Below are 12,730 nucleotides of genomic sequence, written 5' to 3'. Positions count from 1 at the left end.
CATGGAGCCCAGCCCGGGCCGCGGGGCGCTGTGGGGGCCCCTCCTCCTGGCACGGAGCCCAGCCCGGGCTGCCGGGCGCTGGGAGGGGCCCCTCCTCCTGGCATGGAGCCCAGCCTGGGCTGCTGGGCACTGCGGGGGCCCCTTCTTCTGGCACGGAGCCCAGCCCAGGCCGTGGGGCGCTGCAGGGGCCCCTCCTCCTGGCACAGAGCCCAGCCCAGGCCTCGAGGCGCTGCAGGGGCCCCTCCTCCTGGCACAGAGCCCAGCCCGGGCCTCGAGGCGCTGCGGGGGCCATTCCTCCAGGCCCCGCGCCCGTCAGAGGGAATTCAAGGCAGCGCAAGTGGCGCTCCAGGACGCGCCGGCGCTCTCAGGTCCCACTGCCACGGGCCTGGGCGCTCTTGCAGCTCTGCCCCAGGCTGGCGCTGGGGCTGGTGCCCTGGCAGAGAAGGGGACGGAGGCCAGGGCTGATGGGAGCAGACGCTAGAGACAGGGCTGGCCCCGAGAAGGGGAGCACTGCGGGGGGGCTGCTTGCTGGAGACCCGCAGGAAGGAAGGAGCGAGGGGGGGAGGAGGAGCCGGGCGTAGGGTTGCCAGGTGTCCGGTTTTCCACCCAGCCGTCCGGTATTTGAGCTTTCTGTCCGGGAAACAAACTGAGAAAATCCCGGACGGAGAAATGTCGGGTATTTTCAAATGGAGTCAGTTCTATCATCAGGAGTATCAGCACGTGGCTGCGCATTCCTGAGCCGCACTGCGTGAGCGTGTCCGCCAGCCAGGCAGTGCGCAGCTGCAGTAGAGAGGAGGGGGAGGGAGGGGGAATGGAGACGGGGCAGTGGGGGGGGACAGGACTCGCTCATGCTCCAACGGGACCGTGCACGGGACGGGCAGCACCCCGGGATGTGTGTGCCCAGGCCAGCCGATTCTCCCCCCCCTTCTCCTGACCCCATCCCGGCCAGCCCCGCTTCCCGTCGGCCGGTTCCCCCCCCGCCCCGATCTGCCCCGGCCAGACCCGCTTCCCCCCCCACTCCAATCTCAGGTCAAGTTTGTCCGGTATTTTTTTAAGCCATCTGGTAACCCTAGCCGGTCTGGCGAGACCTGGGGGTGCCCCCAACAGCAGGACAAGCCCGTGCCCCGCTGCGAGAGAGGCAGGAGGCCGCAGTCCCAGGGCGGCTGGGGAGTGAGGCAGGCCCAGTGTGCGTCGGGGAATGGGCAGGGCCGACTGTGGGGTGGGTCTCCCCCGACGAAGCGGCCAGAAAGGGCCCTGGCCATGCTGATGTCAGGGGAAAGGCCTCCTGGAGGTGGATGTCCCCACAAGGGCCCCATTGTGGGGGGCGTCCTGCGGGTCGGAGCGCACTGCCAGGGCCTGCTCGGGCCCCGTGCCCTTCCCCGTGGCCCGGTGCCACCTGGCCAGACAAAGGGGGCTCAGTGCTGGGGGCCGGCTGCCGGCCAAACCCCGCCAGAGGCGCTGGGCGCCAGCCAGAGAACGGGCCCGCGGCCGCACCGAGCAGGGGGCTCCCGGCCGCTACCGGGGCTGGGGGAGAGCAACGCTCTGACCATGCTCCCGCCGTCCCCCGGCCGCTCGCAGCCGCCCCGCCGGAGCCCCGCACCCCAGCCCCGTGCGCACCCTGCCTCTGGCCTGCTCTCCCACCACCGCGGGGACCCCCCTGGCAATCACGGGTTCATGGGGGGGGGACTGTTTCCCTCGGCCTCTGGGCACAGGACAAGCAGCAAGGCGGCCGCTCCCCCAGGAGCAAAGTCTAACGAGTCACTCGCCAGAGCCTGCTGCCGCCCAGGGCGGGGCCTCCTCAGGGAAAGCCCCGTGGGGTTCCCCCCCCTGCTTCCTGCCAGCACTGGCCCCCCCACCGATTCCCCCCCCCCTCGCTCCACAGCGCCGGCCTGTGGCCTCCCCAGCAGCCCGGGGTCTCCCATCGCCAAGTGCACGGCCGGCACACTAAACGGGCCCTCAGCTCTTTGGCCGGGGCCACGGACTGCGGGGCGCTGGGGCCGAGGATGCGCTGCGGGGGCCGAGCCGGCCTGGCTGCGGGCCTGGAGCGGGCCAAGGGGAGAGGTGCCCGCTCTCCGAAGCTGCCCAGCGGGCAGGCCAGAGCGCTCCCAGTCCCTCCCTGCCAGCCAGCCCCAGGGCACCAGGCGCAGCTGCCTCGGCACTGGGGGCCTCGCACAGGCGTGGGAAGCGCCGAGGGTCCGAGCCTTGTAGCTGCCCCCACTGTTCAAACACGAGCTGTTGTCGTGCGTCCCCTCCCACCCACGGGGCTCGGCACGCCCCCCCCAGCCGCGCTCCCCGCCCTCTGCCCCTCTGTGCATGGAGCTGGGCCGGTGGGGCTCGAGGTGCACCAGGCAGGCGCCATCTCCCGGCACGCCCGGTGCAAAGCGCTGCCTGCCTGCGTGGCGGGGCTTTCAATGAGTGACCGGAGTTAAACCACAGGCGTTCCCCTCTGTCGGCACCACGCCCTCGCCGGGGCTGGACCCTCCCGCTCCCACGCGGCTCCGGCTGCCTGGACCGCAGCCAGGGGAGACAAGGTCTCGAGGGAGAACAGGCACAGGCTCCCATCCTGGCCCCGCGGCCCCTGGGGAACGAGGCCCATTGAGAGGCGCCGGGAAGCTGCCTGTGCCGGGCTGGCAGACACCGGGGGCTGGGAATCGGGGCAGGCAGGGACAGCGGGAAGCTGCCCGCTGGAGAGACAGACACAGACACAGCAGAGTCTGCGTGCAGGGGTCTCCCCCACGCACACCTGCGCCGCCTTTCTGCGGATTGGGGGGCTCGGCAAGGCCCATCGCTGCAGTTCCTGGCTCTGCCGAGACAAATCTGCCTCCCTGATGAGCAAATCCAGTGTGATTTTCCTGGCGCCGGAGCAATGTGGGGGGTGCCAACATGGAGTCATCCGGGTCGTTCCTTGCTGAGCTGAGCGGCTCTGTGGACATGGGGAAGGCGGTGGACGTGATTTACCTGGACTTCTGACAGGGTCTCCCCGGTGTGCCTGCCAGCAAGTGAAGGAAGTCTGGCCTGGCTAAATGGACTGGCAGGTGGAGAGGTCGATTGTCGGGCCCAACGGGGAGTGATCAACGGTTCCACGTCTGGCTGCCGGTCGGTGTCAAGGGAGCGCCCCAAGGGCCGGTTCTGCTCAACGTATTTATGAATGACCTGGACGAGGGGATGGGTTGCACCCCAGCAAGCGTGCAGATGACACTAAGCTGAGGCAGAGAAAGATAGGCTGGAGGGCAGGGAGCGGGGCCAGAGAGACCTGGACAAATGGGGGGATTGGGCCACAAGAGACCTGAGGAGGTTGCACAAGGACCAGTGGCGAGTCCTGCCCTTGGGACGGGAGAATCCCCAGCCCTGTTACAGGCGGGGGACCGAGTGGCTGAGCAGCCGTTGGGCAGAAAAGGGCCTGGGTCAGCAGGGCGCCTGGCGGCCAAGCAGGCGATGGGCACGCCGGGGGCGCTGGGAGGGGCGCTGCCAGCCGGCGCGGGTCAGGGTGCCTGCAGGCCAGGGAGGGGCGCTGGGCGCTGACTCGGCGGCCATTCACAGAGGGCACAGAGGGGCCATTGACGGCCCCTGGCATGGCGGGCGGCCTGGTCTCAAAGCTGCTTCCTTGCTCTGCGTGAATGAACGGGCTTGTCAGTTACCAGCCCGGTTCGCAGGCTGAGTCACAGCTGCTAGTGCCCGCAGCCCCCCTGCTGGGAGCCCCCCCACAGCGCCCCCTGCTGGGAGCCCCCCCCACAGCGCTGCCATCCCTCCCCACAGCACCACCCTGCTGGGAGCCCTCCCACAGCGCCCCCTTTTGGGAGCCCCCCCACAGCGCTGCCATCCCTCCCCACAGCACCCCCTGCTGGGAGCCTCCCCACAGCGCCCCCCTGCTGGGAGCCCCCCCACAGCGCTTCCATCCCTCCCCACAGCGCCCCCCTGCTGGGAGCCCCCCCCAGCACTACCGCCCCCCCCACAGTTCCCCCTGCTGGGAGCCCCCCCCCCACAGCACTACCATCCCTCCCCACAGCGCCCCCTTCTGGGAGCCCCCCCACAGCGCTACCATCCCTCCCCACAGCGCCCCCTGCTGGGGCTGGAGTGAAATGGTTTCCCAGCCATGGCAGGCGGTGGATTCTTACTGCAGCCGTGGATGTGGCTGTCAGAGCCAGGCCCATGACACCCCTCAGCACGGGGAGTGGGCTCGCCTGGCGAGCCGTGTGTCCAGCCCTGAGCCCGGGCCCTTCTCCCCGAAAGACCCCGCGTCCGGACAGTAGCCGGGTCCTGCACAGGCTGAGTGGGCCCCGGGGAGCTGCGCTGAGCCGTGTGGGAAAGCCAGTTGGACTGGCTGGGTCCTGTACGGCCAGAGGAGGTAGGTCAAGTGGCCTGTCTGACCCAGAGCCACCTCCTTCCACTCATGGGTGGGGCGCCGGAGGGAAAACCGGGCTCTTGCTCCTTGAGGGGCCTGAGGCCAGGAGTGCAACAGAGGGGTGGGGCAGGCTTCCCCTAGCCAGTGGGGATGGGACTTGGAGGTCATCAGGCCCCCCTGGGGAGGATCAGGAGCTGGACAGGTGTTGGGGCGAGTGACTGAGAAGAGGGGGCATCACGTTACTGGATTTTAAGGGGAGAAGCCAGATCACTGCCGCACCCATGGGGGGGTGTTGGCCCCAAAGGTGGCACAAAGGGAGCCATGTGAGGTGTCAAATAGAAGCCTACTGTCTGCTGATTCCATCCATGCTCTTCATGTGGTTGTATAATGTCTGTGTGTGGAGTTACAAGCATGTACCTTGTGTGGATACTGCCTGTTTCTCTGTCTGTGGTTGAGCAGTGGGCAGAGCTCGGCCTATGGACATGCTAATGAGCAAGTCTCCATAGAACAATGGCCCTCGATAGCCCAAGGAAACACCTCAAGAATGGGGACTGACACCTAAGGGCTACCAGCAGGGAACACAGGGATAGGCCATGGGCCAGGTGACCTGCTGCAGCCAAGAAGAGACCAGGAAGGAGGTATATAGGGGCCATGTGGCATCCTCCATTTGGTGCTCAGCTCAGCCCTTCATCCCAGAGGTAAGAGTGCAGGGATCGAGGAGCCGGGAAGAACTGTGGACCCATCCTGACATAGGACGTGCACCAAAGACTTTTAAGCCAGCAGCTGTAACATCTCGGCTAGAGCCTGCATCGAGAACTGGGCGATTCGGTGCATGTAATGTACTATCCCTTAACAACCGTACTCTCAGGCTTTTCTTTCTTGTGGTAATAAACCTTTAGTTGTTCGATGCTAAAGGATTGGCCCAGCGTGATTTGTGGGTAAGGTCCAGAGGGTAAATTGACCAGGGATCTGTGGCTGGTTTCTTGGGACCGGACAGAACTTGTTTGGGGTAGGTGGGATTGGGTGCTAAGACCCCCCACCTGTGTATGAGGCCCGGGGCCATCTGGGGCACGGATATTGCTGGGGTGTCGGGGGGGTTTTGCTCGCGAGGCTTCAGGCAGGCTGCTGAAGCGCTTTGTGGGACTGGTGTGTGTCCTGTTTGGGAAGGTCTCCAGTCTGGGGACTGTAAGGAGCCCCAAATTTGAACAATTCGCCCTGAGCAGACGCCCTCAGCTGTGCCCAGACCCGGCCCGGTCTGTCACAGGGGGCCTGGCCAGGCTTTGGAGGGAGCTGCTGGAGGTGCTGCAGAGAGCAGCCCTGAGGACTGTGGAACCCCTCATCTTAAGGGGTGAGCTATGGCCCGGGGCATGGGCGTAAAGCCACAGTGCCAGGGCGAAGGGCTGGGGGGACTCTAGGAGGAGGGGGGTTCATGTTTCCAAGACTTGGGAGTGACTGGATTGCTTCCAGGAACCCCCAGGGAAACTGAGGCATGACCAGCAGCTCAGAGTCACATTCCTGCTCTGGCTACCCAGGGTTCAGTACCTGGCACAGCAGGGCCCCTTCCTTGGCACCAGAGGCAGAGGTGTTGGGTTCAGCTGCTGACTCGCCTCTTTTGCAACCCAGCTCACGCCGCCGGCGAGCAGCTGCCCTCCCTCGGCACTAGCCTGGCTCCCGGCTCCCAGCTGCCATAGCTCAGGCCCACTTTGCGCTGAGAGACCATTCACCCCTTGGCGGCACGACCCCACCCCGCTGCGGCTGCCTGTCGGCACGGGGAGGGAGGTGCCCGGAGGGCTGGTGCATGCTGCCCAGGTGGGAGCTCTGGGGGGCCTCCCTGCCCCTCACCTGCCCCCCAGGGGCAGAGCCACACAGAGCTGGTGGCTGCGGGGCGGGGGCAGCGGGTCCCATGGCCAGGGGAGAGCCCACAGGAGGGAGCTGGCCCTGCAGGTGTTCGGTTCTGCCAGGCCGGGCTGGGGACGTGGCCCCTTCCCCGCACCCGCACAAAGAGCCCCCCAGCACAGCCAGGGAGTAGCGAAGCTGATGGGGAGACCGTCCCTGCCTCTCCCAGCAGGGGGCGCTGGCTGGCCCAGGCCACGGCGGGGCTCTGAGCGGGGCCGTCATGCTGGGAGGCCGGCTGGGCTGGCTCTGGGTGAGAGCCTGCTGTTCACTGACCAGCTGGGCCTAGCATGGGGGGGGGCCTTCCAGGCAGGAAATCTGCCCCCCGCCAGCACCCTCCCTGCAGCGCCCCCTGCTGCCAGCACAGGCCAGGGCAGGCTGAGAGATCAGCGCTCCGTCGGAGCCGAGGGGGGAAGCCCTTGCTCCTGGCTATGGGGCTCCCCTCCGCCGGCCAGCCCCCTCCCTGGCTAGGCCCCGGGCCTGGCTTGCCCTGGCACCGAGGTGGGTGTGAGGAATAAAGAGGAAAGCATCGTCCCCGGGGTCTGGGCCCTGCAGCCGGGCTGGGAGAGCCATCCCCACACAAAGCCCTGTTGTGTCTGTGCTCTGGACTCCGCTGCACCGCCGCAGATCAATGGCCCATTATACGCTCCCGGGCCCAGGCGGCGAGGGCACCGTGGGACGGGATTCCAGGCAGCGGGGGGAGCTGGCGGGGAGGGGACGGGGAGAGCCGGGCAGGAGGCAGGCGAGAGCTCGTGAGACGCTTGCAAACAGCGTAACGGCCGGTGGCACGATGAACGAATGGCGCTTCCGTGCCATGAGCGCTAGCCCAGAGAGCCGGGACCAGGTGTTCCTGGGGCTTAGCCCTGAATGGGGGCTGGCTGCCCCGGGACGCCGCGGCGGGGGACCGGGAATCTCCGACGCGTGTTTCACTAGCTTCCTCGCAGCCAGCTTTAGGGCCAGGATCTGCTTCCCCACCGCCATGCAGCCGCCTCTGGGGTGGAACGTGGCCGCTGCGGAACAGCGCACAGCAACGCCGGCCGAGAGGGACCGAACTGACACTGCAGGGAGGCAGAACGGGGCAGGCGGTGGCAGGGATAGTCACAGCCCGGGCCGTCTCCTTGGTGGTCTGGCAGCCCTGCCCCGCCCTGACCCCGCTCAGCACAGATCAGAGCACCTGAAAGCCTCGCGCTGCCCCATGGGTGCCCCCGGCTGGGACGGCAGAGCGGTGAATAGAGCCCGCGCCGAGACGTGGCCAGCCCGCCTCCCAGCCCACGGCCGGCGCATCCGGCCACCCTTTGTTCCCCCAGACAGTTGTTTGTCAAACAAGGGACTGACGAGAGAAAGGGAGCCCCCCCACACACGCAGCCCCCCTTCCCCCAGCTCGGCTTTGTCCCTCCAACACAGCCGGACAGTGTGTCCCCGCTGCCAGCGCGCTGAATGGCTGAGCCTGCCCCCGCTGGGAGGCGCCGCCGGGGACCTGCGTCCCGGGCCTTGCTCCATGCTCCGGGGCCAATGGGAAAGGCCCAGGCGGCCTCACGCTCGCGATCCCAGGCAGCTCCGGGCCGGTGGTCCCCGGCGGGAGGGCGAGAGCTTTGCCAGGCCCTAGGGCTGCTGGGTGGGAGGGGGCGTCCGAGACGGCTACCCGCAAGGGGCGATTCAGAGCCTGTCTCAGAGCCGGGGTCCTCTGGGTGGGCTGGGGAGACATATGCCTCCCCTTCCCGGCTTTCTCACCCGCCGCAGCCGGTCGCCAGGCCCCCCGAGCTGTGAGCAGGGGGCTGGGGGCCTGGCAGAGCGGGGGGAGGTCAGGCCTCACCAGCCGCTTAGAAAGGGACCTGCAGTCTGGGTGCGTTTGGGTTCACACGGCGTGTCCGTAACCTCGGGGCACGTGGGTGCAATGGGCCGGGGGCCGGGTTCCTCTGCGGCGGGGGGGCCTTCGGTGTGTTGATTGTAACGTGCAAGAATGTCTCGTGTTCACACTTTTCAGTGTGTTTTCTATGCACTTTGTATGGTGAGCACAGGGGTTTGCCGCATCATCTTTCTCCTCCTCCCGCCGTGGCAAGGACCCACCCCAGAAGTCCCTTTTTGCTTGGATCCCTGGGGGGATGGGACAGGGGTGTCACACAACTTAGCTGCAAAGCACACCTACCTCCTACCATGTCTACACTGCACTTAGCACAGCAGCCCTGCACTGCGATTGGCGGGGTGGAGGCGAGAGTCTACTGTAGTAATTAATGCAGAACCTTGAAGAGTGTTCTGAATGGCACGTTTGCTTGCCATATGTTGTTCCCGCCACAAGGTGTCTCTGTGAGCTGTGTCAGGCAGGGGACAGTCCCTGGTAAACACAGGAGACCAAGCTGGGCCTCAAGTTGTGTGGAAGCTGGTTTGTTTGGGTCTGCAGCTGTGTCTTTTCCTCGACACCTACCGCCTGAGGCAGGCTGGGATTCCAGCGAGCACGGTGGGCACTGCTGGGAAACAACAGCAGGGAGGTTAAAGCGCTCTGCGAACTATTAGCTCATCAGGACTTCAGCTAGAGCACACCGGCCATCAAGGGACGGGGCCCTTCGTTCACACATGCCCCAAACTCTCCCAGCTCTGCCCTCGCCTGCCTTCCCAGCGCACCCTGGAGCTGAGCGCCCAGCATGCATGTCAGCAGCGCCCTGCTGCCGGGACAGGCCCCCCGCTCTGTTCCTGGAGCCCAGCAGCTCCTGCAGGTTGGCCCTCCGCTGATGGAGCCAGCCTGTTTTGTAGCCGTGTGAGTGCCGGCGCTGGGCACCTAACGGCAGGTTTGGGCCTTGCTCTGGGGTGGTCCCAAGCCCTGTCTGGTTCCTAGCTGGCCATGCGGGTGGAAGCAAAGGGGTTAACCGCCCTTCCCCCCCTCAGCTGCTTGGCAAGACTTCCAGTCACGCTGAACCTGTTCCCAGCTCAGGGGGCACCAGCCCCCGCGGTGCCTCAGAAATCGGGGCAGGGAGAGGCAGCTTCCATTAAACTCCCACAATGCTCCGGTAGGAACCCGCCTGCCTCATCAGCTCTGGCCCAACGTCTTGTCTTGGGGCCAGGAGCCAAGCCCTGGGCCCAAACTCCCCGAGTTGGCAGAGGGGCTGATCCGAGCCAGCTGGGCCTGACCCTGGCCTGGGCCACCCAGAGCTGAGCGGGAGCTCTCGCTGGAGAAGCGGGCTCCGAGCCACGGCTGCGGGTGGCTTGTGAAACGTCCCAGCGCCCACAGTCCCTGTGCCTCCCAGCGTCTGCCACATGGGACGTGCCCCCTGCCCTGCTCCCCCTCCCCAGGAACAGGGCGTATCCAGGAGAAAGGGTGGCTGCCACGGCTCCTGCAACCCCCGGCTGTCTGATAGCCCCGGGGCACCGCCAAGTGCCATGCCTGAGACTGGCCGGGGCGCAGGCTGCCCTTCGGCAGTGAGGGGGGGTGTGAATGCGACTGGACGCTGCATTTTCCCCTCCCTCGGAGCTCAGCATGGACTCCGCCCCAGGCCTTTACGTTGGTTCTTTCTTGGTCGGTTTCCCTTTGCTGGAGCTCAGGGGAGTGCGTGTGCCAGCCGGGCGCCCCCGGCCCACGGGGGGGGGCGGAGGAGCAGTGGCGGCCGGCAGGCAGCTGCCTTTGTGGCATCTCGTTTCTCACCCTGCGGTTCTGCCGTGGCCGCTTCTCCCCGGGGAAGAATGTTCCTGATCGGCTTAAAGCCCCGCAAATCTGCTCCGCAAGGCAGTTCAGCCGGGCCTCGTGCCGGCTAATTCCCAGGGGCCCTGGGGGCTGCCCAGGCAGTAAGCCGGGGGGGGGGGGGGGGGGGGGAGATTAGCCACTGATCCTCCTTTGCTGCCCCGGTGGCTCCTCCGAATGCTCTGTCCTCTCCAGCCCGGGCTGTGCTGGGAAACAGGGGGGGCTCTCCCTCCTCCCTCCCCATGAGCCCCCTTCCCCCCCCGTGGGACTTGGCACGGGAACAGTGTGCTCCTCTTGCCCCACACCTGCCCGTCCCCTTCCCGGGTCTGGGGGGCTACGGCAGCTGCTGGCTCCTGCCCAATCCATCACTGCCCTTCCAAGACCTCCGGTCCCTGGACTGGGAGGGCAGGTCCACACGAGGAAACGATTTCGAGGCAACGAAAGCCGATGGAATAACGCTGGCAACGCCCACATCCAATTGGCGCGTCCCCGCGACGGGGAGCCCGAGGCAGGCGCTGTTAGTGGGGCCGCGCTCCCCGACTCATTCCTGCCCATGGCTCTGGGAGTGGCTGTTTGGAAACAGCCGTGCCGGGGCCGCTGTGCCGCGCGAAGGCTCTGGAAACGGGCGTGATTCCCCGCGGAAGCGGGAGGGCAGATCGCGGCGCAAGTGGCCCCGTGGTTTCGAAATGGCGGGCTGGGCCGTGCGGACGCGCCGCTGGTTAACTCAGCCCAAGGGGTCATGTTGAGATAAGAGTCCCTGCGCCATGGGGCCTGCCCCCCCCCCGGGGCACCCCACTGGTCTGCGGCAAACGGACCCCAGGGCTCTTACATAACAGGCTGGAGAGGGGGGCTCGTTTCCCGCCGGGGCAGCGTTTCTCTTTCCTTGTCGTGTCTCCCAGGCGCCCCGGGTGCGAGATCCCCCCCTTCCTGCGTCCGTCGCTGGCGCTAGCGGGGCGGGTCGATGCCCGGCCAGGCGTCCGCACCGTGCTGCTGATCCGCACGGGGCAGCGTGCTGCCGTCGCAAGCGAGTGGCGCTCTGGGTGGGTCTCGCCGGGCGCCCACGCCCGCCGCAAGGCTCTGTGCACTGCGGGCAAAGGGAGGGCTCCCTCCGCGCCTGCAGGGACCTGGGACGTGGCCAAATGCCTGCGATCCCTCCTGGTGCTTCCCAGAATCACGCTGGCACCCTCGGGCCCCTGCCAGCCAGCCTGGAGCAGGACTGCTGCCTTTCCCAGCTAGCCGGGCCCTTAGCTATCGCTGGCCTTCTGTTGGCCCTGGGGGGGTCTCTGGGCACCACGGCGGCTGGGATTTCCAAGGGGCGAGAAGGCCACGGCTTTAACCCCGACTTCTTTTATCCAAAGGGTGAGCTAGTCGCTGCCACTCCATGGGCCTTACGGAACGGCCCCGAGTGCGGCGCAGCGCCCCCCGGACCCTTCCCCCGGCTGGGACCGGACTGTCCCGCCCGCTTCCCGGGACCCGCCGTCACCAGCATCTGCCCGACTGGACGCCCAGCCTTGCCCCCCTGCAGCTGCCAGCCCAGGGCTGGTGCCATCTGCTGCTCCCGGCCTGGCTCCCCCGAAGGATCGCTCTGCTCCGCTGCGTTCGCTGGCACCGCTCCCCTCTCCTAATGGGATCCAGACCCGCTCTCCCGCGGCCCCTCCCTCCTGAGCAGGCCTGGGATCCCGTCATTCCTAGGCCCCCCAGCCCCCCGCTGCCTGGCTGCCGTCCAGGGGGGAGCTGGAACGCGTGTCCCGGCCTCACATCGCTCTCCGCACGTTCCCAGTGGAAGCTGAGCCTGGCCGGCAGCCCCCCGCAGGCTGTGCAGAGCCCGGGCCTGCGTCACCGGCCCGCGCAGGGAGGGACCAAGGCAGGAGGCCGGTGCTCGGCCGTGGCCCCCAGCAGCTGGCTTCGCGGGACGTGCCGCGAGTCTGTGCCGGGAACCCGGTGGAACAGCCAGTCAGGGGAGCGTGGCCGGGCCGGGCCAGCACTGTGATGCCTTCAAGCTGCCGTGCCGAATGCCACAGGCCACTTAGGGACCCCCCGGCCACTGCCTCTCTCTGGGTGGGCGGGTGCCCCTCCCCCTGCAGCTGGGGCAGGAGGGGCTGACAGGCCCCCGAAGTGGCCGTGTGCCAGCAGCAGAGAGAAATCTACCAGTGGCAACGGATCAAGGTGGAATCCCGTTCACACGCTGGGCTACCTCTGGGATGTGGAGTGACTCCGCATCGGCGTTGCAGCCTGGCCTGGCTGGGCGTCTCCCCCAGCTCAGTGTGTCCATGCCCAGGCAACAGCGAGACAAGCTCCCCGCCACAGCTCGGCCCCCACAACCCACCTGCCCAGCGCCTCTCTCCTGAGCCAGGGGGCAAACAGGCCAGCTCCGGCGTCGGAGGCTGAATCCCACCCGGCCCGAGCTCCCTCCCCGCCCGGCCGGAGACGCACGGGGCCCACTGCTGCCCCGGCCGGCTGACCCCGAGGCCGCCTGCATCCGCCCCAGCTTCGTCCGGCACAGGGCCAAGCTGCAAGCGCGTGGCATGGAGCTGTCTCTCCTGCCTGGCACCCGGCTGCACAGCACAGTCCCTTGCGCTGCCGCCCGGCCAGGCTGCCAACACACCCGTGCTGCCCTGGGCACAGGTTCAAATCCCAAGGAGGCCAAGAGCTGCTCTCTGCCCCTTCCTCTTCGCTGCCCCGGCAGAGGCTCCCTTTGGCCTGGGGATCAGGCGTGTCCCTGAGCAGCCGGCACTTCCGGACCAGGAATCTCTGAGTCTGGTAGAGGACGAGCCGGTGCCTCCGGGCGCTGCCCGCTGACTCCCATGGTACCTTTGTGGAGTGAG

The sequence above is a fragment of the Pelodiscus sinensis genome, chromosome 11 (assembly GCF_049634645.1).
Source record: "Pelodiscus sinensis isolate JC-2024 chromosome 11, ASM4963464v1, whole genome shotgun sequence".
Taxonomy (NCBI): domain Eukaryota; kingdom Metazoa; phylum Chordata; order Testudines; family Trionychidae; genus Pelodiscus; species Pelodiscus sinensis.
The sequence above is the reverse complement of the archived record's forward strand: the minus strand, read 5'-3'. Positions refer to the sequence as shown.